General features: G+C 39.4%; 1 pseudogene; it reads left to right on the top strand.

Annotated features, from left to right (window-relative positions):
* The window catches only part of LOC102984401 (zinc finger protein 709-like), a 16,844-nt pseudogene extending 5,216 nt beyond the window's left edge, over window positions 1-11,628 (top strand).
* The last annotated feature ends 15,422 nt before the right edge of the window (window positions 11,629-27,050 follow it).

The raw sequence follows: 27,050 nt of genomic DNA, 5'->3' as shown, positions 1-27,050 counted from the left end.
TCTAGAGGGGTGGGATAGGGAGGGTCGGAGGGAGGGAGATGCAAGAGGGAAGAGATATGGGAACATATGTATATGTATAACTGATTCACTTTGTTGTAAAGCAGAAACTAACACACCATTGTAAAGCAATTATACTCCAATAAAGATGTTAAAAATAAATAAATAAATAAATAAATAAATTAAATATCCCACACCAAGCAGGGAAGGTCTGAACCAGTGAGTTATAAATTAAATTTTAATTTAGTCTTCGACACTTTCAAATTACATTATGAAAATGGGACCCTAAGACCTTACCCCAGTTAAATTACTTATTGTGGCCCAAGGTAAATTAATCAGGGTCTTGAAGGATTGCAAACCAATGTACAACACCTGAAGAAGTCATTATCCCCTCTTTTCTCCTTTTAACAGCTTTATTTGGCATGTTCTTTAAGCTGAAAAGAACAAATGGCACCTCACGGTGGATTATGGCAACCTTGAGGCCATGATCACACCAAAAACCCTCTATTCCCAGTCCCCAACATTGTGGAAATTTTTGACTCCTTCGTTCAGTATCTTGTAAACATTATGCTCTCACAGATTTGGCTAAGTCTGTTCTGTTCAGTGTCTATTTTAACAGTCTCTCTACTGAAGTTGCCTTCACTTCTAAAAGGACGTGATATTCTTTTACCTGGTTACCCTCAGGGAACTTCAACACCATTTCCACTGCACACAGCCCCTGAAGGCAGGGTCTGAACTGTAGCCACCTTCCTCCAGAAGCACAGGTATGACATTATATCAATGGCATCCTCTTCTGAGGATATTCAGGATATTAAAATATTGAGAATAGAACTCATAAAAAGCGCATAGTCTATTGCCATGTATAGCATGTGAGACACTGACACGTTGTTCAAATTCCTAAAAATTATTTGGTAATCTGGGGCCTGCTCCCTCCCTGACATGGTAGAAATAAGTTGTTCATAGGCTTCTAATGCAAGAGCCTGCCCTAGGCCCCAAAGTATATGGCATTCGAGCTGCAATTATCCCTTTTTTTTTAAAAAAATTAGTTAATTAATTAATTTATTGGCTGCATTCGGTCTTCGTTGCTGCGCGGGCTTTTCTCTAGTTGCGGTGAGTGGGGGCAACTCTTTGTTGCGGTGTACGGGCTTCTCATTGCGGTGGCTTCTCTTGTTGCGGAGCACGGGCTCTAGGCACGCGGGCATCGGTAGTTGTGGCTCGCGGGCTCTAGAGCGCAGGCTCAGTAGTTGTGGTACACAGGCTGAGTTGCTCCGCGGCATGTGGGATCTTCCCGGACCAGGGCTTGAACCTGTGTCCCCTGCGTTGGCAGGCAGATTCTTAACCCCTGTGCCACCAGGAAAGTCCCTGCAATTGTCCCTTCTGACAGAGCTGTGCTAAATATAGATAGCCCTGAGCATGTGACCCCTCATCCAGATTCCCATTATGATTTGGGACTTGTAAACAGCACCCCAAGAGCTCAGCTACAGAGACACCCTTGAGACAAGTACAGCTAAACCTGGGCCCCCTGCCATAACCTACCTGCAGGAGGGGTGGCCTCCCTTCTCCTCAGTTCCTTGCCAGATGCCAGGTGCTCAAGGAGGTCACCCCTTTCCCAGACCCCTAGGCTCCCTGTGAGCTCCTTAGGAGTTCCCGAGTGAAAAGCAATGAGAGTTTTAGATATTAGAGACAACATCACCACAATCATACATGATCCATCTCAGGCAGTTGCTGCTTTTCATCCCTCGTTTAGGACAGCCTGATGAAGGATGGGACTCAAGGGTCCCATCAGGCTGTCGTCTTAACCCTGACCAGCAGTTGCCTTCGTCAGCATGCATTTACAGACCCCTGAATGATTGTCTACGAGTTGCCCCTTTGTGGTCAAAGAATTCTGGAAATCTCTTGCCTAACAGATACCCAAAATAGAAATCAAGATAACACTTGTCTGTGTGTATACTGAGGCCACAACACAGGACCTCGACAGAACACTCTTACCACGTCAGAGTCCTAGGCACTACTGATAGTAACCAAGGCACTCATTTCACTTTTCACAATATACAGTGCTGGGCTGTGGAACACGGCATTCAGTGTAGTTTTACCCTCTCTTTTCCAGGTCTCAGGCTCCAGGCCTCATTAAGAGCGCCAAAATGGCTCATTGAAATAACTTCAAATCAATTGACTGAAGATGGCCTTTTTCAGTTATCACTCATCACGGATGAATATTAATGCAGCTGTCTTTCTTTTTTTTTTTTTTTCCTAAAAGACTTTACTTTTTTTTACAGCAAGCAATTTTAGGTTTACAGAAAACTTGATCAGGAAGTACACAACAGTGAGAGGCCCGCATACCGCAAAAAAAAAAAAAAAAAAAAAAGTACAGAGAGTTCCCACATAACCCTCTACCTCCACATAATTTGCCTTATTTTTTATATTTTGTTATACTGCCTTCAGGCTTTGGCAATGTATCCACGGACAGTTACATGTGTCCATGATTTCTGTGTCCTGTTGAATACTTTCACTGCCCTAAAAATCCCTCATGTTCCACCTACTCATTCATTGCTTCTTCTCACTTCCAAATCTCTGGCAACCAAAAATCTTTCACTTTCTCAGTTTTGTCTTTTCCAGAACTGTGCCTGGAATCATACAGTGTGTGGACTCGTCATATTGTTTGCTTTCACTTAGCAATATGATTTTTAGCATTTATCCACATCTTTTTGGCTTGATACCTCATTTCCTTTTATTACTTGTTGATATATTTTATTGTATGGATGCTCCCATGATTAATTTTCCATTTGCAATTGGGGGATATCTTTTTACCTGTAAGTCCTGACAATCATGAATAAAGCTCTTATAAAAATTCAGGTGCAAGTTTTTTTTGTTTGTTTCTGTGTTGTTTTTTTTTTTGAGAGAGTTCTTTTGGGTTTTTTGTTTGTTTTGTTTCGTTTTTTGGCTTCCCATCTGGCATGCAGGATCTTAGTTCCCCCACCAGGGATTGAACCCCACGCCTCGTGCAATGGAAGTGCTGGGTCTTAACCACTGGACCACCAGGGAAGTCCCCCAAGTTTTTTTTATGAGCATAATTTTTCAATTCTTTATGGGGAAATACGAAGGAGCCCGATTGCTAGCTTGTCTGGCAAGAATAGGATTAGTTTTTTAAGAAACCTCCCATCTTCCAAAGTAGGCATATCGTTTTCCATTCCCACCGGCAATGAATGAGGGTTCCTGTTGTCCCACATCTTCTCCATCATTTGGTCATGTTTCTCAATGTTTTGAATTTCAACCATTGCAGTGTCTATTAATATCTCCTCCTTTTATTTGCAATTCCTAATGACATATGATGTTGAGCATCTTTTCTTGTGCTTATTTACAATCCGTATACCTTCTTTGGTGAGGTGTGTGTTCAGATCTTTTGCCTGTTTTCTAATTGTTGAGTTTTAAGAGTTCTTTGGACATTTTGGATACTAGTCCTTTATCAGATAAATGTTTTGGTATTTTTTCCATGCTAACTCTCTTTTTCTTTTTTTTTTGGCTGTGCTGGATCTTGGTTGCTGTGCACGGGCTTTCTCTAGTTGCATCGAGGGGGGGCTACTCTTCCTTGTGCTGTGCGGCCTTCTCATTACAGTGGCTTCTCTTGTGGAGCACTGGCTCTAGGCGTGTGGGCATCAGTAGTTGCAGCACGCGGGTCCCAGAGCATGCAGGCTCAGTAGTTGTGGCCCACGGGCTTAGTTGCCCCGCGGCATGTGGGATCTTCCGGGACCAGGGATCAAACCTGTGTCCCCTGTATTGGCAGGCGTTTTCTTAACCACTAGATCACCAGGGAAGTCCCCAGATAAATGTTTTGTAAAGATTTTTCTCCCAGACTGTGGATGTGTATTCAGTCTCTTAATGCTATCTTTCACAGAGCAGGTTTTCATTTAATGAGGTCAAACTTACTATTTTTTTTCTCTCATTGATCTTGCTTTTGGTGTTTTATCTAAAAATTCATCACCAAATCCAAGGTTGCCTACATTTTCACCTATGTTATCTTCTAGTAATTTTGCATTTTACATTAGATCTGTGAATCATTTTGAGTTAATTTTTGTGAAAGGTATATGATCCATACGTAGAGTTGTGGGGTTTTTTTGTATATGCATGTTGAGTTTTCCTGGCACTATTTGTTGAATATACTGTGTTTTCTCCATTGAATTGCATTTGATCATCTGTCAAAGATCAGTTGAGTATATTTGTTTGGATCTATAAGAAAATATTGACTTTAGTGTATTAACCATTTATCCTTAAACCTTAATCTACTCATGTGTTAGTTCATGGGGTTTCTTTATTATTGTTGATTTTTTGAGATTTTCTCCTTAGATGATCATGTCGTGTGCAACAAAGACAGTTTTATTTTTTACTTCCGATGATCTTTCTCAGGATGAGGAAATTTCCCGCTATTTCTAGTTTGCTGTCATAAATGGATTTTGAATTTTGTCAGATTTCCTCTCCTTTCATTCTTGATATTAGTATCTTTTTTTCTCAGCTTGTATAGATGTACGTCAATTTTATTAATCTTTTAAAAGAACCAGCTTTTGGTTTTACTGATTTTTCTCAGTTGATTTCTCATATTGTTGATTTCTTTTCTAATTTTTATTACTTCTCTTTTTGCACTTTATTTTTTAAAAATAGGTTACTTATTTATTTATTATTATTAAAAAATTATTTTTATTTATTTATTTTTGGCTGCATTGGGTCTTTGTTGCTGCGTGTGAGCTTTCTCTAGTTGTGGTGAGCGGGGGCCACTCTTCGCTGTGGTGCGTGGGCTTCTCATTGCGGTGGCTTCTCTTTGTCGTGGCACATGGGCTCTAGGCGCGCGGGCTTCAGTAGTGGTGGCATGCGGGCTCAGTAGTTGTGGCTTGCAGGTTCTAGAGTGCAGGCTCAGTAGTTGTGGTGCATGGGCTTAGTTGCTCTGTGGCATGTGGGATCTTCCTGGACCAGGGCTTGAACCCGTGTCGTCTGCATTGGCAGGTGGATTCTTAACCACTGCGCCACCAGGGAAGTCTCTTTTTGTACTTTAATTTGCTCTTCTTTTTCTAGTTTATAAGATAGAGGCTTACTCATTGATCACAGATCTCTTTTTCAATTGTATGCCTTCAATGCTATAAATTTCCCTCTAGGTAGTTTTTGGTGAATCCCACAAATTTTGGTAAATTGTAGCTTCATTTTCATTTAGTTCAAAATAAGTTGTAATTGCTCTTTAGACTTCTTTGATCCATGAGTTACTTAGAAATGTATTGTTTAATCTTGAAGTATTTGAGGGTTTCCTAATATCTTTGTTATTAATGTCTAGATTAATGCCTTTGTGGTTGGAAAGCATATTTTGTATGATTTCTCTTCTTTCAAATTTGGTAAGGTGTGTTTCCTGTTCTGGATTGTGTTCTATCTCATCACTTTTCCATGTGAATTTGTTAAGAATGTGTGTTCTGCTGTTCTTTGATGATGTATTCCATAGTTTTCAATTAAATCCAGTTGTTTAAGGGCACTGTTCAATTAAACTCTGGCTTTTCTGTTTTTCTTGGTAAACTGCTGGTTCTCTAATTATTAATAGAGGGGAGTTGAGGTCGCCACCTGTATTAGTGGATTCATCTGTTTTTCCTGGGAGTTCTATCCATTTTTCCCTGATATAACTTGTCACTGTATTATTATGCACATAGCAGTAAGGATTGCTCTGTCTCCTTAGACTTGACCCCTTTATCGTTATGTAATGCCCCTCTTTATCCCTGTGCTTTGTCTGAAAGTAATATAGATATTCTAGCTGTCTTTTAATTTTAGCATGAGATATCTTTTCATCTGAGTCTTAATTGATTTATTGTTAACATAGTTATATTACAAACAGCATATAATTGAGTGGTTTTTTAATCCACTGTGTCAGTATCTGTGTTTCGGTTGTTGTATTTAGACAATTGACTTTGACTTTTAAAGTGATTATTGACATAGTTGGATTAATATCTACCATAATTTTTTGTGTTTTCTCTTTGTTGCCCTTGTTCTTTGTTTCTGTTTTGTCTCTTAACTTTTTTCTGCCTTCTCTAGCTTTGAGCATATTACTTGATTCCATTTTTTCTTTTCTCTTAGCATATCGATTATACTTCTTAAACTTTTTTACTGGTTTCCCTTGAATACGCAGAATACATTTACAGTTAACCCATGTCCTCTTTCAAGTAACACTAACCACTTCACTGGTTGTGTAAATTTCTCTCTTCTTGGCCCTTGTAAATTGCTGTCATTCATTTCACTTATCCATAAGCATAATAACCAAAACCGTTGTTGCTAGTATTATGTTGAACAAAGTGTTATCTGTCAGATTAAATTTTTAAAGTGATATGATTTTCCCTTCATTTTACTCCTTCTCAAACAGTTTCCCTTTCTTTATCATTTTCCTTCGTTTTTAAGAATCTCCCTTAAGATTTCTTGCAAAGCAGGTGTACTGGTGACAGATTCCCTCAATATTTGTCTCAGAAATCTTGAATTCTCCCTTACTTTTAAAGGATAATTTTGTTCAACACACAATTGTAGTTAGGTGAGTTTTTTTCTATCAACAGTTTAATATTTCATTCCACAAATGGTACAGCCACTTGGAAACAATAAGTTCTTTAAAAATTAAACCTGGAATTACCATATTATCTATCAACTGATATTTAGGTATGTGCTCATGAAAAATGGAAATTTATGTTTGGACAAAAATTTGTGTGTGAATATTATAGCAAGTTAATAAAAGGACAACTCCATGTGCCTTTCCTCGCTCTCTCTAGCTGTTTCATGCCCTCTTGAGAGGCCTGCCTTCCTGTACCCAGAAACAAAAATTATAGAGGAATAAATCCTTTGACCTCTTGGGAGTGTGTGTTGTTTTGAGCTGGGGGATTCTTATGCTCAGGGGTTGAGGTATCATGCTCCTTTTTTCCATGAGGGATCTTAGAAATGACAGAAATTGGCTGGGCAGCTTCTGGAGTGGCTGGTCAGGAAACACTTCCTCCTGACTGGAGATTGGAGATTTTATTTTTTGGGGGGGGGAAAAAGCACTGCTGACACCTATACATATTTTATAATCATGGGGAAATTCAGCATTAAACCATTGTGGTCTTCAGTGAACTCTTTGCAATCTGCAGCTCTTAACCTGTTCCTCAAGGACAGCAAAGCTCAGGATAGACTGTAGTGGTTATGCCAGGAAGAGCTTTCCAGCATTTTATTTATTTATTTATTTATTAAAATTTTATTTATTTATTTTTGGCTGCATTGGGTCTTCGTTGCTGCGCATGGGCTTTCTCTAGTTGGGCGGAGCAGGGGCTACTCTTTGTTGCAGTGTGTGGGCTTCTCATTGCGGTGGCTTCTCTTGTTTTAGAGCATGGGCTCTAGGAGTGCAGGCTTCAGTTGGTGTAGCATGCGGGCTTTAGAGCTCAGGCTCAGTAGTTGTGGCTCACGGGCTTAGTTGCTCCATGGCATGTGGGATCTTCCTGGACCAGGGCTCGAACCCGTGTCCCTTGCATTGGCAGGCGGATTCTTAACCACTGCGCCACCAGGGAAGGCCATCTTGCATATTCTTTTTTTAAAAAAATAAATTTATTTATTTATTATTTATTTATTTTTGGCTGCGTTGGATCTTCGTTGCTGCTCAGAGGCTTTCCCTAGTTGCGGCGAGCGGGAGCTACTCTTCATTGCGGTGCGCGGGCTTCTCATTGTGGTGGCTTCTTTTGTTACAGAGCAGGGTCTCTAGGCGCGCAGGCTTCAGTAGTTGTGACTTGCGGGCTCAGTAGTTGTGGCTCACGGGCTGTAGAGCGCAGGCTCAGTAGTTGTGGCGCAAGGGCTTAGTTGCTCCGTGGCATGTGGGATCTTCCCGGACCAGGGCTCGAACCCGTGTCCCCTGAATTGGTAGGCGGATTCTTAATCACTGCGCCACCAGGGAAGTGCCCCTCTTGCATATTCTTGATTGAGTGTCTGTGTCTGTGTTTGCCAAGAGTTGGCTAGAAGCTGCCCTGAGGCACATGAGTATATAGATTTTGTAATCTAAGTTGTCATGTCTTCCTCCTCATGTCCGAGCTCTAAGATCCAAATTACTTTCTAGCCCATCAAATAGAACAGAGAGAGAGGAAGAATTGCATCTGTGGTGAATATTATACAAGTTAAAAGTAATATTCTCCACAGAATATTTGCATTCAACCAGCTGCATCTGATTACTTCTAATGGCCTGGAGTACCTAGAACTATATGGCCAGCTAGGCTTTGTTAAAAGTTTGCTTTCCATAGGCCTCCTGGAATCTCATGTTTGGTGATGAAAATAGAAGAGAAACCCTCTAGTTCTTTACCATGTTTTTATTCATTGAAACCTCATGTAGATCTGACCTTCTGCTTCATGAAGTGCTGTGAACAGTAGGTAATAAAGAAGGAGATGAAAGGTTTTCTCACAAGGAATGAATGGTCTTAAAATGATAACATTTGTTTCATTTATATAGCATTGTGTCATTTCCCAACATACTCTGGACCCTGCCATTAGAGAGCAATAAGATGTAATATGATCGCTATAAAAGTGTGTAATATCCATGTGTTCATGATGCTGTTACATTTATGAGGAAGTAAGTGTGGACAGAGAGTTTCTGATGATCAAGTCATAGAATAAAGGTTTGGAAATAGCAGAATCATACATAACCTGCCTATAAATGGAGTATAGGTGTCCAATGCTGTCAGTCTTACTCATCCTACCGTACACATATTTGGTATGTTTTAGGACTCAGTGATTTTTGAGGATGTGGCTGTGAACTTCACCCTCGAGGAATGGGCTTTACTGAATTTTTCACAGAAGAAACTCTATAGAGATGTGATGCGGGAAACCTTGAGGAGCCTGGCCTCAGTAGGTAAGGATGACAACTTTACTTTGTCAGAGAACAAGTTTTCTTGCCCATGAACATTGTTCATGTAGAATGTGGAAAGGGAGCACATTGGTAAATAAACTAGGCATGGTCACAGCTCATTATACAACTAGAATCTAATAATTTTTATATAATTCCTAATATTTTGGAGTCATTTTTCTGGGTTTGTATTTTAGGGGGGAAATGGGAAGATCATGACATTGAAGATCAGTACAAAAATCAGAGGAGAAAACCAAGGTGAGTCTCTCTCACAATAGAAAGTACTCTCTCATGTCAGAGTCCTGGTATATTATGAAATTTTAAAAACAAGCAAACAAAAGAAATAAGCCTGACTTCAAATGTATTTATTCTTAGAAGATTTTCACCAAAATACCCTCTTATATATGACATAGATTTTCAGTGTTTGCAAAATAGTTCACTTGGAAACAGTATTAATAATCCCTATGTATGAATATCACTGTTTTGATGATAGCAAGGGTGAAGTCCCCTTGCAGGTATTCAGTATATTCAATTCCAGATAATTTAGGCAAGGTAGGAAATCTACACTTTGGAGATAAATCATAAAAATGTAGTTCAAGTATTCTAATAAATATATAATCATTAATAAAGAAATCATTGATAACATGCTTCTCCTATTTCACAGAAATCATGTGGTAGGAAGACTCTGTGAAAATAAAGAGGGTAGTCAATGTGGAGAAAACTTCAGCTTTATTTCAAATCTCAGTCTGAACAAGAAAACTGCTGGAGTGAAACCACATGAATGCAGTGCTTGTGGAAAAGTCTTCATGCGTCATTCATCCCTTAATAGACACATGAGATGTCACACTGGACATAAACCATATGAATATCAGAAATATGGAGAGAAGCCATATAAATGTAAGGAACATGGGGAAGTCTTCCATTATCTCCAGTATTTTGAAAAACATGAAGGAAATCACAATGGAAAGAAAACCTATAAATGTATGGAATGTGGGAAAACCTTCATGTGGCTCAGAAGTTTTCAAAGACACAAGGTAATGCACCCTGGAAACTCTCCTCATAAATGTAAGGAATATGGCAAAACCTTTATTTCTTCAAATTCTCTTCAAATACATGAAAGAACCCACACTGGAGAAAAATCTTATCAATGTATACAATGTGGAAAAGCTTATAGATATCATCAAAATTTTCAAACACATTTAAGGACTCACACAGAAGAGAAACCATTTGAATGTAAAAAATGTAGTAACGTTTTCATTTGTCCTGGCTCTCTTCGGAAACATAAAAGAACTCATACTGAGGTGAAACCCTATGAATGTAAGCAATGTGGTAAAGCTTTCTGTTCTCATGTGGACTTCCAGGTACATGAAAGAAATCATACTGGAGAAAAACCCTATGAATGTAAAAAATGTAGTAAAGCATTCAGCTTTCTCAGTTACCTTCAAAAACATGAAAGAACTCATAGTGAAGAGAAACACTATGATTGTAAATATTGTGGTAAAGCTTACAGAGATTACAGATTCTTACAAATACATGAAAGAACTCATACTGGAGAGAAACCCTATGAATGTAAACATTGTGGTAAAGCCTTCAGTTATTATAGTTCCTTGAAAATACACAGAAGGACTCATACAGGAGAGAGACCCTATGAATGTAAGGAATGTGGGAAAACTTACAGATATTACAATTCTTTTCAAACACATGAAAGGACTCACACAGGAGAAAAACCCTATGAATGTAAACAATGTGGTAAAGCTTTCAGTTCTCAAAGAGGTTTCCAAGTACATGTAAGAAATCACGCTGGAGAAAAACCGTATGAATGTAAAAAATGTAGTAAAGCATTCAGTTGTTCCAGTTCTCTTCGAAAACATGAAAGAACCCACAGTGGAGAGAAACCTTATGAATGTAAGGAATGTGGGAAAGCCTTCATTTGTCACACAAACTATCGAAGGCACGTGAAAATGCACACTGGAGAGAAACCCTATGAATGTAAGCAGTGTAATAAAGCATTCGTGTGTCCCAGTTATCTTCGCAAACATGAAAAAACTCATACTGGAGAGAAACCCTATGAATGTCAACAATGTGGTAAAGCCTTCAGTTATTACTATTCCTTACAAACACATGAAAAAACTCATACTGGAGAGAAACCCTATGAATGTAAACATTGTGGTAAAGCCTTTAGTTATTACCATTCCTTTCACACACATGAAAAAACTCACACTGGAGAGAAACCCTATAAATGTAATGAATGTGGAAAAGCCTTCATTTGTCACTCAAACTGTCTAAGACATGTGAGACTGCACAGTGGAGAGAACCATATAAATGTGAAGAATGTGGGAAAGCCTACAGTCATCTTAATTCCTTCAGAAGGCACAAAAAGACTCACTGGATGATCTTCCTGAATGTAAGCAGCATGGTAAGGGACTTCCCTGGCAGTCCATTGGTTAAGACTCCGTGCTTCCAATGCAGGGACTGTAGGTTCAATCCCTGGTTGGGGAACTAAGATCCCACGTGCTGCATGGCGTGGCCAAAAAACCCAAAAAACTAAAGAAGTTAAACAGCATGGTAAGTCTTCATGGGCCCACATTCTTACATATGAAAGCTCCTACAGAAAAGAAGAAAAAATGTAAGTAACATGACAAAGTTTGATGGAAATTGATTTATGTATAATGTTCCAGAAAACTTTAGCATGAAAGACTTGTTATTAATGTTGTAAATATTTATGTTTATCAGACCTCTTCCTTGAAGTGTATCACTGGACTGTGGATTTCTACCGGTTAATTTTTAGAAATGAATATTGAAGTAAGATATTCTGCAAGTTGTTTTCAACAGCAGTACATATGAGTAATAGGTAGTCATTTTTCCTTAAATTAGTTAATATTTTCTCTCAGTTTTGAGCCTGTTGGATCCATGCATGAATTAAAGTGTGTTTCTAATAAGCAGTTAGGTTAATTTTTAAATAATGTTTTATTTGTTCTGTGTTAAAGGACCACTGAAAAATGATAGTTTGTTTTTTCCTGCTGACTTTGTGGTGGTTTCTAGATATCCCTAGTCCAGTATATATATTCCACCTTTGTTTCTGACAAAGCTTCTCTTTAGGGGTGATGGGTATCTGAGCCTTTTTCCACTTTCTATACAAATAAACAGTTGGAACAAATTTTTTGTGTGTGTCAAGTTCATGAAAGAATATAGTTTCATGTGAATAATTATTTTCATATTTGGGCCTTTGCTTTTTGTCCTTTATTCTGACTGGTATTTGGTGAATAGAGTTTGATTTAAGAAGAGAGATATGATAGGACCAAAAAAATGTAAAATTGGAGATATCCTCCCTGTGGATAATGTTAGGAACTAGAGTTTACAGAATCCATCCCCCTTATGGCTCCATGTTAGAATTCACCAATAGCCTCACTTGTATAGGATTTGGAAGGCAGAAATGAACATGGCTTTAGTCAGAGTTTGGAGCCACCATACAGGGAAAGAGACTGATACATATAGGAACTTCAAGGATACCATCTTCCAGCCTATTTTCTGGATTGCTGACCTTCTAATCAAGAGTATCCTCAAAACCACCACCAACTGTTTGATTTCCATTTTTGTAGAGCTGTGGGTTTCCACTGATGTCTTTCCAAGATCCACATCAAAGATCCATTAAAGTTTGGATTTTTTGGTAAGTTCTTTTGTGTCTATCAGGAAACTAATTCAGACTTTCACGCTTGGAAGTATTATCTGATTCTCCTTTTCTCTACTTATATCCATATAAGGTCTAATTTGCACAGGAAACGCCTTATGCTTTTATTAGTGTTAGTGAGAATGTTTGCATTTACTAAGGTGCAGTCAGAAAAGAACGACATGGGAGTTTGTTTCTCTGCTGCATTGTGCACTGGCTGCCTTCACCTGGTCCTTCCATGTGAGAATAAGCACCTTCCTCATGTCAGCAAGACTGTGGGTGTCTCCTATTCCTTGTAGCTGAATTTATGTCTCAGTGTTTTCAAATATGTGTGTGCATTTTTTTTGTCAAAGGAAACCTTCTGTATTTCTTTCATTGAAATATATTATTAACTCTTTTCTAAGCTGTCACATGATAAGAAATACTGTGTTTTTTATTTCCTGAGAGGATATATTAAAAAGTCCCATTATCATTGTGGATTTTCAAATGAACTTTGAGGTTTTCTTCATTTTGTCTATAAATTATGAGTCAGTGTTATCATTTCCATAAAAGTTCAGGTAATTTTTCCTCAGGCATATTTTATTTTTTAATATCTACAGTTTTTGACATGAAACTGATTTCTCACTCATAATTAATACCCCAAACTTAAATTATGTTTTTTCAGTGCCCACTTGCCAGTGACCTTCATGATTACACCTGTAGTCAAAGAGGGGAGGATAATGAATTCTGATACTAAGAATGACCACAAGGTACACGTGACCATGAAGAGTATCATAAAGGGTACTTTGGACTTTTATAGGATTTTGAGGAAGTCAGGATGGCAGAGCAGTCTAAGACATTGTGTTCAGGATTTTGGCTTATGTTATATGATTTGATTGCTATTGAAGGCATCAAGAATTTTTTGTGTATTGAATGCTTTGAGGGCTAACCTTTCTCCTATCATTGGTAATTGTAAACTTTGTTTTCTCAAAGGCCAAAACAATTTGATGGAATTAAATTTAATTCATGAGAAGCCCCATTCAGTTATATTAGTAAGAAGAGGGAAATATTGGTCATTGTTACGATTTGAAACTTTATTTTTTATCATTGTTAGATATATGTTTGTAAAATCCCCTTATAAATGTCTTGGCCCATCATAGTCACTGATTACCTTTAATGAAGGAGGTATCTGACATTCTCTCTTTAAAGGATAAGAGTAGGCCTTGCAGTGAATGTAGGCCAGCTCCTGGTCCTTTGGAACAGCTTTTGCCTTTCCTGTTGTATTAGACACTTTTTACCATAAAGTGTGTCAGTTAAAATATATAAATTAACTCCTTAGTATGCTATGTAATATTTTCAGTAACTCCCTTATGATTCCACTGAGTTGAATAAGTTTAGATAAACACAAACGTAGCAAGGGAGAAAGACAAGACTGCTGTTCCAGTCAAGCCTTTCTTGCTCAGACACTATACTCTTGAAGCTAATGATTCAACATCCCTCATTGCCATGCACTTAAGAGTCAGTGTCATTTAGCACAAATAAACAAGGCACTGTAGGATTTGGTTATAGCGGAGTGAGACAAACACGTTCTTGCAGTCGTGCTTATAATTTTGTGGGAACAAGAGAGATGGTTAACAAATGGTAAAGCTTTGGTTTATAAGATGGAAATAAAGGCTTTGATGAAATGTAAAAAATGACATGCGATACAGGAAGGTAGGGTGAGTGTGCGGGGCCTTGTGTCCAGGATGGGGAGGAGCGACTGCCTGTGGCCTCCCCATGGTCAACTCTAATCTGCGGACCTGAGTCCATCGCGGGGACCGCTTGGACCTCAGTTGCCTCTGCGCACAGTGCAGGGGCTGGGCTGGCAGCTGGGACCCTGGATGTTCTGTGCAGTTACTGTGCCTGGCGACTTCGGCCCGGGGCTTCTCTCAGCAGCTCTGTACCTACAGTCTCTCATCTGCCCTTAATTATATGATGAAACGGGGTGTGTCAGCAGTGGATAATCCTGACTGTCTTTTGGGTTCATATGTGGGAGGAGCTGTGGTCTGTGGAGTCCTCAGTCCCTCCTTTCTTTCTAGAGGGGATCAGTTTTCTCCTTAGTTTTCCAAATGTTTGGGGAGCAGGAGCTCAAATCCACAACCCTAACCCCCCAGCCTGCTCTTCCTAGGGCTGACAATATGTCCCTAAATTTCCAGATCCCTCCTGAATTCCCAAAGCCAACTTTCCCTCTCTGGTCACAGCATCATTATCAACTCTTTGTCATCCGTGGTGCATTTCAGACTCAATATTTTAACTTTATTATTTTTTCCCAGGGCTCTGGATAGGGTATATTTAAAAATTCATGTTTGTCTGTGGATTTTTACATGAGAAGAAAGTGAAGAATAATTACCTGGAACTAGGTTGCATGAAATTCTGTGCCTCTTCTCCCAGCATATTTCCTGGGCAACAGACATCTCGTTTGAGTCGTTTGGGTGAAGGATCTACTTTGGAGACATTCCTAGGTGATCTATCCTTTTCATGGCATTGCTCCTCCCTGAGTTTGCAAGTTCATTTGCTATTTTAATTATCTGTTTTTCAATAAGTGTAAATACGTTAATCAATAGATCTTAAAAGAGAGTATATAGTATTTCCAAAGAGTCAAAAAACAGGTGAATTTCAGAAAAAAATAAAAGATTCTATTATTACATTCCATTTGTTAAAATTTTTGTTTCCTTTTTTCTTTCCATGAATGGATGTAGTAGCATTCTGAGATCTGTTCTTTTGGGTGATTTCAAATGCAGTATCAGGGCTCATGCTTCCAGCATTTAGAAGTGCATTCAATTATGATTGTTTTCCAAGCAATTTCTTGCCATGGAAATAATAATTAACTGACATTTATTTTCTGAAAATAGTGGATATTTGTGCACTTTCTTCTTGAACTAGAGAAATGCCTTATGATTTTCTTCTATTCTTTACACGTAAACACTGGGTTTGAGTGCTTTTGCTGGATTGTTCCAACAGTGGGTTTGTATATTTAGAGTATAAGTGGTGGTCCAGCACCTCCAGGGGGAAGCAGAGCCTGTCAGTGTCTCCAGTCTTTGAGGATGCAAAGGGAAGTTCTTGAAGGGCCAGCTGATTCTCTTTGGGGAGTCTCCTCCTGCAGGTGTCCTACCTGCTTACATCCACCATGGAAGGAGCCTTTATACTGAGAGAAGCTACGGAGCCCTGGAAGGGGGGATGCACATGTGATAGTGGATGGGGGGATGGGGGTAATCCCCTTTCTGAGGTTGTAACTGGTTTGCTTGGGCCTGTTTCTAGACATAGGCTTGAGCTTTACATCCGCAGTGTAGGTGCACTCAGAGTAATTTGAGTACGTTGAGAAAGTCTGTGAAGGTCAGGAGTTCTGTCTTCTAAACAAAGGGCTTATGAATTTGGGAGCTCGTTTGGGTGACAACCTTAAATTCAGTCTGTTCCAGGAGTTTCCCCACTTGTGAGAATGGAAGCCTGGGGGAGGAAGGCTTATATGCTTACGGGATAGGATGGTATGTGAAGCCACCAAATATCATTCCTGTGGCTACTCAGGTGTCCCTATCCTCCATCACCAACCAGAAACTGACCAACTTCAGGGGTCGTATCCCCACAGGGGAGTCTGGTCCTCAAGCTTGGGAATGTGGGTTTTCTTCTGAACTGTGGGGAAGCAGGCTGTCTGTCTCACCTGATTCATGTATTTGCATTTCTTTCTTTGTATACATTTATATATTGAACTTTGCAGCTCTTAATTCTAGTTTATCTTAGCAGTTGTGATATTATTTCCTATGTGAGTATTATAAAATCATTCTGGGTTTTGAAAATGTAAATTGATTGAGAGATACAAGGGGAGGAAGGCAAGAAATTCTGGAAGCAAATAGAATATTTGTTCATGTTAGGCAAAAGGTCCTCAAGATAAGAGATTTGAGTCTCAGGTGGATTTTACTTTTTTTTTTTTTTTTTTGGTACGCAGTCTTCTCACAGTCGTGGCCTCTCCCGTTGCGGAGCACAGGCTCCGGACGCGCAGGCTCAGCGGCCGTGGCTCACGGGCCTAGCTTCTCCGCGGCATGTGGGATCTTCCCGGACCGGAGCACGAACCCGTGTCCCCTGCATTGGCAGGCGGACTCTCAACCACTGTGCCACCAGGGAAGCCCGGATTTTACATTTTTAAGTCATTTGGATATGTGCATATCCCAAGAGGACATTGAAAATTTAAGTTCTATAATATTGGTGAGGCAAATGAATTCCTATTTTAATTGATAAGAGGTAAACTACTATATAAATCATTGAAGATCCTAATACATTTAATGAATTAGGACCAGATCCCTTATGCATTATAAAATGTTACTTATTCCTGAGATAACCTCCTAGAGTGAGATATAAAGAGAAACTCTGCCTCTTGTTATTTTACTTAGATTTGAAACTTTTCATTTTTTATGGTTTAAACTTTTATAAGTTAGTGTTTAAAGGAGTAAATCTTAGAGTGCTTTCCTCTGTAGAAAAGTAAAAATTAAATAAATTTTAAATTTAAAAAAATTTTATTGAAGTATAGTTGATTTACAATGTTGTGTTTATTTCTGCTGTACAGCAAAGTGACTCAGTTTATATATATATATACATTCTTTTTCATATTCTTTTCCATTATGGTTTATCACAAGATACTGAATATAGTTCCCTGTGCTATAGAATATGACCTTGTTGTTTATTCATTCTCTATATTGATATAGTAGTTTACATCTGCTAATCCCAAACTTCCAGTCCATCCCTTCCCCCCACAACCACAAGTCTGTTCTCTATGTCTGTGAGTCTGTTTCTGTTTTGTAGATAGGTTCATTTGTGTCATATATTAGATTCCATATATAAGTGATATCGTGTGGTATTTGTCTTTCTCTTTCTGACTTAACTTCACTTAGTATGATAATCTCTAGGTCCACCCATGTTGCTGCAAATGGCCTTATTTCATTTTTTATGGCTGAGTAGTATTCCATTGTATATATATACACCACATCTTCTTGATCCATTCATCTGTGGATGGACATTTAGGTTGTTTCCATGTCTTGGCTATTGTGAATAGTGCTGCTGTGAACATAGGGGTGCATGTAACTTTTTGAATTATACTTTTTTCCTGGATATATGCTCAGGAGTGGGATTGCTGGATCATATGGCAACTCTATGTTTAGTTTTTTTGAGGAACCTCCATACTGTTTTCCATAGTGGCTGCACCAGTTTACATTCCCACCAACAGTGTAGGAGGGTTCCCTTTTCTCCACACCCTCCAGCATTTGTTATTTGTAGACTTTCTAATGATGGCCATTCTGACTGGTGTGAGGGGTACCTAACTGTAGTTTTGATTTGCATTTCTCTAAAAAACAGGGATGTTGAACATCGTTTCATGTGCCTCTTGGCCATCTGTATGTCTTCTTTGGAGAAATGTCTATTTAGATCTTCCGCCCGTTTTTCAATTGGGTTGTTTGTTTTTTGATATTGAGTTGTATGAGCTGTTTGTATATTTTGGAAATGAAGCCCTTATTGGTCGCATCATTTGCAGATATTTTTTCCCAGTCTGTAGGTTGTCTTTTCACTTTGTTTATGGTTTCCTTTGCTGTACCAAAGCTTGTAAGTTTTATTATGTTCCATTTGTTTATTTTTGCTTTTATTTCTATTGCTTTGGGAGACTGACCTAAGAAAACCTTGGTAAGATTTATGTCAAAGAATGTTTTGCCTGTGTTCTCTCCTAGGAGTTTTATGGTGTCATGTCTTATATTTAAATCTTTAAGTCATTTTGAGTTTATTTTTGTGTATGGTATGAGGGTGTGTTCTAACTTCATTGATTTACTTACAACTGTCCAACTTTCCCAACACCATTTGCTGAAGAGACTGTCTTTTTTCCATTATATATTCTTGCTTCCTTTGTCGAAGATTAATTGTCCATAGGTGTGTGAGTTTATTTCTGGGCTCTCTATTCTGTTCCATTGATCCATATATCTGTTTTTGTTCCAGTACCACGCTGTTTTGATCACTGTAGCTTTGTAGTATTGACTGAAGTCTGGGAGGGTTATGCCTCCTGCTTTGTTCTTTTTCCTCAGGATTGCTTTGGTAATTCTGGGTCTTTTATGGTTCCATATAAATTTTAGGATTATTTGTTCTAGTTCTGTGAAAAATGTCATGGGTAATTTGATAGGGATCACATTAAATCTGTAGATTGCTTTGGGTAGTATGGTCATTTTAATAATATTAATTCTTCCAGTCCAAGAGCATGGGATATCTTTCCATTTCTTTGAATCATTGGAAGTACTTTAAAAACTTTAATTCATTTCATTCTCTTGTTGCTTGAATAGTTTTAAGAAGTCACATTTAATTATAATCTTTGTTTCTCTATAAGGAAAGCTTTTCCCCCCTGGCTTCTTTCAGTATATTCTCTTTATCTTTGGTTTTGCTCTAGTTTGAATATGAGATACTTGGGTGTGCATTTTTGTTGTTTATCCTGTTTAGTGTTCTCTGAGCTTCCTGGATGTATAGTTTTTAAAAATTAATTTATGAATATCTCAGTAATTTTTAAAAAATTATTTTATTTATTTTTATTTTTGGCTGTGTTGGGTCTTCATTGCTGCACACGGGCTTTCTCTGGTTGCAGTGAGCGGGGGCTACTCTTCATTGAGGTGCACAGGCTTCTCATTGCAGTGGCTTCTCTTATTGTGGAGCATGGGCTCTAGGCACGCAGGCTTCAGTAGTTATGGCACGTGGGCCCAGTAGCTGTGGCATGCAGGCTCTAGAGCACAGGCTCAGTAGTTGCGGTGCATGGGCTTAGTTGCTCCACAGCATGTGAGATCTTCCCGGGCAAGGGCTCAAACCCGTGTCCCCTGCATTGGCAGGCGGATTCTTAACCACTGTGCCACCAGGGAAGCCCAGTAATTGTTATTTCTCTGGTTTCATCTGTTCCTTTTTGTCTTTCTATTCCTTCAGGTATTCCCATGATGTATATTTAAACCTTCCATTTAAAGAAGGTGGTCCTAGAGTTCTGCCAAAACAGATTTTCTTAAGTACAGGCCATGTTAAGAACAGAATATTTGGGGCATATTTCAAAATGCTGTGTTTATTTTCTCTTTCCCAGTTTTGGAGACACTGGGTCGCCCTGACCCAAATGCTCTGATGGGTCAATGAAGAGCAGTTAATTTCAAGGTTTTTTTCTTTTTTCTTGTGAATTCAAGGATGATGGCTTCTAAGCTATTAAATGCCAGACCAGGAAGTGGAAGTCTCTGACTCAGATTTTTTGACAATTGACTTTGGACAGCTTTAGAGCCCCATCCCTCCTTAACCTTCTGACCCACATGTGTCCAAGGCAGGAAGAAAGTCTTAGTGCTCCCTCCTTTGGGGGCAGCAAGAGATTGAATCCACTCATGCTCAGGTCCTTGTATGTGAACTCCCCCTAACCTCAATATAAAACCAAGTCCATGCACCTTTCCTTGCTCTCTTAAGCTATTTCAAGCTGGCTCGAGAGGCCTGACTTACTCTCCTCAGAGACCTCAATTATTAAGGAATAAACCTTTTCATAGGCTTTTTGGAGTGTGTGGTGTCATCAGCTGAGGGGTTCATTCTTATGCTCAGAGGTTGAGCTGTCATGCCCTTTACTTCACAGGGGAGCTTGGAAATTACAGAAATGGTCTGGGCAGCTTCTAGAGTACATGGTCAGAAAACATTTCTACCTGATTGGAGAATGGAGATTTTATGTTCTTTTGGAAGAAAGTGCTCTTGACACCATTATGTGTTTCATAATCATGGGAAAAATTCACCATCAACCCATTGTGGATTTCACTGAACGCTCTGCAATCTACAGGTCTTTTTAAGAAAATTTTTATTTTATATTGGAGTATAGTTGATTAACAATGTTGTGTTAGTCTCGGGTGTACAGCAAAGTGATTCAGTTATACATATACATCTATTCCTTTTCAAATGTATATATATATACCACATCTTCTTTATCCATTCATCTGTTGATGGACATTTAGGTTACTTCCATGTCTTGGCTGTTGTAAACAGTGCTACAATGAACACTGTGGTTCTTTTCCCATTGAGGTTATTACAGGATATTGAGCAGAGTTCCCTGTGCTATACAGTAGGTCCTTGTTATCTATTTTAAATATAGCAGTGTGTACTTGTCAATCCCAAACTCCCAATCTATCCCTCCCCCTACCCTTCCCCCCCAGTAATGATAAGTTTGTTCTGTAAGTCTGTGAGTCTGTTTCTGTTTTGTAAATAAGTTCATTTGTATCATTTTTTTTAGATTCTGCATAAAAGTGACATCATATGATATTTGTCTTTCTCTGTCTGACTTAATTCATTTAGTATGATAATCTCCAGGTCCATCCATGTTGCTGCAAATGGCATTATTTCATTCATTTTAGCAGCTGAGTAGTATTTCATTGTATATATATATACCACATCTTCTTTATCCATTCATCTGTTGATGGACATTTAGGTTACTTCCATGTCTTGGCTGTTGTAAACAGTGCTACAATGAACACTGTGGTGCATGTATCCTTTCAAACCATGTTTTTCTCCAGATATATGCCCAGGAGTGGGATTGCTGTGTCATAGGGTAGCTCTATTTTTAGTTTTTTAAGGAACCTCCATACTGTTCTTCACAGTGGCTCTACCAATTTACATTCCCATCAACAGTGTAGGCAGGTTTCCTTTTCTCCACACCCTCTCCAGCATTTGTTGTTTGTAGATTTTTTGATGATGACCGTTCTGACTGGTGTGAGGTGATAACTCATTATAGTTTTTTGTTTGCATTTCTCTAGTAATTAGTGATGTTGAGCATATTTTCATGTGCCTCTAGGCCATCTGTATGTCTTCTCGGAGAAATGTCTCTTTAGGTCTTCTGCCCATTTTTTTGATTGGGTTGTTTGTTTTTACGATATTGAGCTGCATGAGCTGTTTGTAAATTTTGGAGACTAATCCTTTGTCAGTCACATTATTTGCAAATATTTTCTCCCATTCTTTGGGTTGTCTTTTCGTTTTGTTTATGGTTTCCTTTGTTGTGCAAAAGATTTTGAGTTTAATTAGGTCCCATTTGTTTGTTTTTGTTTTTTATGTCCATTACTCTGGGAGACGGATCAAAAAAGATATGGCTGTGATTTATGTCTGAGAGTATTCTGCCTATGTTCTGCCTAAGAGCTTTATAGTATCTGGTATTATGTTTAGGTCTTTAATCCATTTAGAGTTTATTTTTGTGTGTGGTGTTAAAGACTGCTCTAATTTCATTATTTTATATGTAGCTGTTCAGTTTTCCCAGCACCATTTATTGAGGAGACTGTCTTTCCTCCATTGTATAGTTTTGCCTCTTTTGTTGTAGATTAATTGACCATAGGTATGTGGGTTTACTTCTGGGCTTTCTATCCTGTTCCACTGATCTATATTTCTGTTGTGTACCAATACCATACTGTTTTGATGACTATAGCTTTGTAGTATAGTCTGAAGCCAGGCAGCCTGATTCCTCCAGCTCCATTTTTCTTTCTCAAGATTGCTTTGGCTATTTGGGGTCTTTTGTGTCTCCATACAAATTTTAAGATTTTTTGTTCTAGTTCTGTGAAAAGTGCTATTGGTAATTTGATGGGGATTGCACTGAATCTGTAGATTGCCTTGGATAGTATAGCATTTTGACAGTATTGATTCTTCCAATCCAAGAACACAGTGTACCTTTCCATCTGTTTGTGTTGTCTTCAATTTCTTTCATCAGCATCTTACAGTTTTCAGAGTACAGGTCTTTTGTCTCCTTAGGTAGATTTAGTTCTAGGTATTTTATTCTTTTTGATGCAGTGATAAATGGGATTGTTTCTTTAATTTTTCTTTCTGATCTTTCGTTGTTAATGTGTAGAAATGCAACAGATTTCTGTGTGTTAATTTTGTATCCTGCAACTTTATTGAATTCATTGATAAGCTCTAGTAGTTTTCCAGTAGCATCTGTAGTATCATGTCATCTGCAGTGACAGTTTTACTTCTTTTCCAAGTTGGATTCCTTTTATTTCTCTTTCTTCTCTGATTGTCATGGCTAGGACTTCCAAAACTATGTTGAATAGAAGTGGCAAGAGTGGACATTCTTGTCATGTTCCTGATCTTAGAGGAAATGCTTTCAGGTTTTTGCAATCTACAGCTATTAACCTGTTCCTCAAGGGCAGCAAGGCCCAGGATAGACTGTAATGGTTCTGCCAGAAAGAGCTCTTCTGGCATATTATTGATTTGGTGTGTGTGCCTGTGTGTGCCAAGATTGGCTGTAAACAGCCCTGAGGCCCATGGGTATAGGGATTTTGAGGTCTAAGTTGTCATGTCTGCTTTGTTTCTGTGCTCTAAGTTCCAAATAACTCCTAACGCATCTGTATGGCTGTTAGCATAACTGACACCATCTTGGACCTGTACAGTTCCTCCTGCCCTTCCACTGACCCTACCCAGGACTGTACTGTATGGAAAATCACTTCTCTGTCATCAAGGGCTGTGTAGTTAATAGATGCAGTTTAATGATCATTAGGTCTATGCTCTGTTAGCCTCCAAACAATGATGAAGACCTTTGCTGATATATTCCTGGTACCCATGAGACTAGATGCCCATTCATAAATCTTGACTTGGGAGTGCAGTTCCTCTCTTCAACCATGTACTCCCATACCCTAGGTTAATGATAAATTTGTCCCAGTTGCCCCTTGGCAGAGTGGAGTGCAGCTTCAAATGCTTCTGGATCATTGTCTGCCCACCTACACTGTGAGTAAATTACTCTATAGTAAACAGATCCATTGATTTATATGGAGCTGCCTGCCTCGTTTTTGTTTTTTGTTTGTTTTGCGGTACGCGGGCCTCTCACTGTTTGTGGCCTCTCCCGTTGCGGAGCACAGGCTCCGGATGCGCAGGCTCAGCTCACGGGCCCAGCCGCTCTGCGGCATGTGGGATCTTTCCGCAGCTCCATTTTTCTTTCTCAAGATTGCTTTGGCTATTTGGGGTCTTTTGTGTCTCCATACAAATTTTAAGATTTTTTGTTCTAGTTCTGTGAAAAGTGCTATTGGTAATTTGATGGGGATTGCACTGAATCTGTAGATTGCCTTGGATAGTATAGTCATTTTGTCAGTATTGATTCTTCCAATCCAAGAACACAGTGTACCTTTCCATCTGTTTGTGTTGTCTTCAGTTTCTTTCATCAGCATCTTACAGTTTTCAGAGTACAGGTCTTTTGTCTCCTTAGGTAGATTTAGTTCTAGGTATTTTATTCTTTTTGATGCAGTGATAAATGGGATTGTTTCTTTAATTTTTCTTTCTGATCTTTCGTTGTTAATGTGTAGAAATGCAACAGATTTCTGTGTGTTAATTTTGTATCCTGCAACTTTATTGAATTCATTGATAAGCTCTAGTAGTTTTCCAGTAGCATCTGTAGTATCATGTCATCTGCAGTGACAGTTTTACTTCTTTTCCAAGTTGGATTCCTTTTATTTCTCTTTCTTCTCTGATTGTCATGGCTAGGACTTCCAAAACTATGTTGAATAGAAGTGGCAAGAGTGGACATTCTTGTCATGTTCCTGATCTTAGAGGAAATGCTTTCAGGTTTTTGCAATCTACAGCTATTAACCTGTTCCTCAAGGGCAGCAAGGCCCAGGATAGACTGTAATGGTTCTGCCAGAAAGAGCTCTTCTGGCATATTATTGATTTGGTGTGTGTGCCTGTGTGTGCCAAGATTGGCTGTAAACAGCCCTGAGGCCCATGGGTATAGGGATTTTGAGGTCTAAGTTGTCATGTCTGCTTTGTTTCTGTGCTCTAAGTTCCAAATAACTCCTAACGCATCTGTATGGCTGTTAGCATAACTGACACCATCTTGGACCTGTACAGTTCCTCCTGCCCTTCCACTGACCCTACCCAGGACTGTACTGTATGGAAAATCACTTCTCTGTCATCAAGGGCTGTGTAGTTAATAGATGCAGTTTAATGATCATTAGGTCTATGCTCTGTTAGCCTCCAAACAATGATGAAGACCTTTGCTGATATATTCCTGGTACCCATGAGACTAGATGCCCATTCATAAATCTTGACTTGGGAGTGCAGTTCCTCTCTTCAACCATGTACTCCCATACCCTAGGTTAATGATAAATTTGTCCCAGTTGCCCCTTGGCAGAGTGGAGTGCAGCTTCAAATGCTTCTGGATCATTGTCTGCCCACCTACACTGTGAGTAAATTACTCTATAGTAAACAGATCCATTGATTTATATGGAGCTGCCTGCCTCGTTTTTGTTTTTTGTTTGTTTTGCGGTACGCGGGCCTCTCACTGTTTGTGGCCTCTCCCGTTGCGGAGCACAGGCTCCGGATGCGCAGGCTCAGCTCACGGGCCCAGCCGCTCTGCGGCATGTGGGATCTTTCCGGACCGGGGCATGAACCCGTGTCCCCCACATCAGCAGGCGGACTCTCAACCACTGTGCCACCAGGGAAGCCCCTGCCTCGTTTTTCAGTCTCAAGATACCTTCTCGTCTCTGGACACTTTTTGTTTCCTCTGTCCTTCAATACCATCAAATCGGACAGAGAGAGAAAGGAAGAACTGCTCAGTGATGAATATTACACAAATTAAAAGCGATGTTTCTTTTTAAGAATATTTACATTTGGGCAGCTGCATGTCCTTACTTCTAATGGGCTGGAATATAATTGACCCTTGTATAATGCAGGGGTTAGGTATTCCGACACTCTGCCCAGTGGAACATCCATATAACTTAAATAGGCCCTCTGCATCTGCTGTTTCTCATCCTGGGTTCAACCAACCCTGGATCCTGTGGCACTCTAGTATTTACCATTGAAAAACCTCCATGTATATGTGGATCCGTGCAGTTCAAACCTGTGTTGTTTCAAAGATCAGCTATACTTTAGGACAATACAGCCAGCTGGGCTTTGTTAAAAGTTTGCTTAGGACTTCCATAGTGGCGCAGTGGTTAAGAATCCTCCTGCCAATGCAGGGGACACAGATTCGAGCCCTGCTCTGGGAAGATCCCACATGCTGTGGAGCAGCTAAGCCTGTGCGACACAACTACTGAGCCTGCACTCTAGAGCCCACATGCCAAACCTACTGAAGCCCAAGCACGCAGAACCTGTGCTCCGCAACGAAAGAAGCCACCGCGTTGAGAATTCTGCCCACCGCAACTAAGAGTAGCCCCTGCTTGCCACAACTAGAGAAAGCCCACGTGCAGCAACGAAGACCCAATGCAGCCAAAAATAAATAAATTTATTTAAAAAATAAAAGTTTGCTTAATACAGGCCTCCTGGACTGTCATGTTTGGTGATGGAAATAGAAGAGAGACTTTCTCCTTCACTGTTTTTATTAATGGAAACTTCATGTACGTTGGACCCTCTGCCTCATGGAGTGCTGTAAATGGTGGGTAACAAGGAAGGAAAGAGTTTTTCTCACAAGGAATTAATTGTCTTAAAATGATAATATTTATTTCATTTGTATGGCATTTCTGTCATTTCCCAACAGGCTCTGCACTGTGCTGTCAGAGAGAAATAAGATATATCATGATCATAGTAAAATGTATAAATATTTTTCATATGTTCATGATGCTGTTAAATTTATGAGGAAGTATGAGAGTAAGTTTCTGATGATTGAGTCATAGAATAAATGTTCAGAGATGACAGAATCATACGTAACCTTCCTGTAAATGGAGTATAGATGTCCAATCCTGTCAGTCTCATACATCCCACTATACACATAATTGGGATGTTTTTAGAACTCAGTGGTTTTTGAGGATGTGGCTGTGAACTTCACCCTGGAGGAGTGGGCTTTACTAGATCCTTCACAGAAGAAACTACAGAGATGTGATTTGGGAAGCCTTCAGGAACCTTCCATTAATAGGTAAGGATGATGACTTTTCTTCACTTTGTCATTCAGAGGACAAGTGTTTTTTGCCCATCAACATTATTTCAAGATGTAGAATGTGGGAGGGGAGGATGTTGGTAAACAAAAAAGGCATGGATACAGCTCATCCTGGGCCTAGACATATTATAATTAAACCTCTTTGCTGGGACTAGGAGCATGTGAGATTTTGTGTTTGCCCTTTAAGAGTGGACTCTTTCCTACAGCCCTCTAGTTGTTTTATTTTTTTTAATAGATTTATTTTATTTATTTATTTATTGGCTGGGTTGGGCACACAGGCTTTCTCTAGTTGCAGCGAGTTGGGGCTACTCTTCATTGTGGTGTGTGGTCTTCTCCCTGCAGTGGATTCTCTTGTTCTGGACCACGGGCTCTAGGCACAGGGGCTCAGTAGTTGTGACTCACTGGCTCTAGAGCGGAGGCTTAGTAGTTGTGGCGCACGGGCTTAGTTGCTCCGCGGCATATGGGATCTTCCCGGACCAGGGCTCGAACCCGTGTCCCCTGCATTGGCAGGTGGATTCTTAACCACTGCACCACCAGGGAAGCCCCTCAGTATAGTTTTGATTCACGTTTCTCCAATAATTAGCAATGTTGAGCATCTTTTCATGTGGCTGTTGGCCATCTGTATGTCTTCTTTGGAGAAATGTCTATTT

The sequence above is a fragment of the Physeter macrocephalus genome, chromosome 2 (assembly GCF_002837175.3).
Source record: "Physeter macrocephalus isolate SW-GA chromosome 2, ASM283717v5, whole genome shotgun sequence".
NCBI lineage: Eukaryota > Metazoa > Chordata > Mammalia > Artiodactyla > Physeteridae > Physeter > Physeter macrocephalus.
This window is presented reverse-complemented; position numbering and strand designations above follow the sequence as displayed.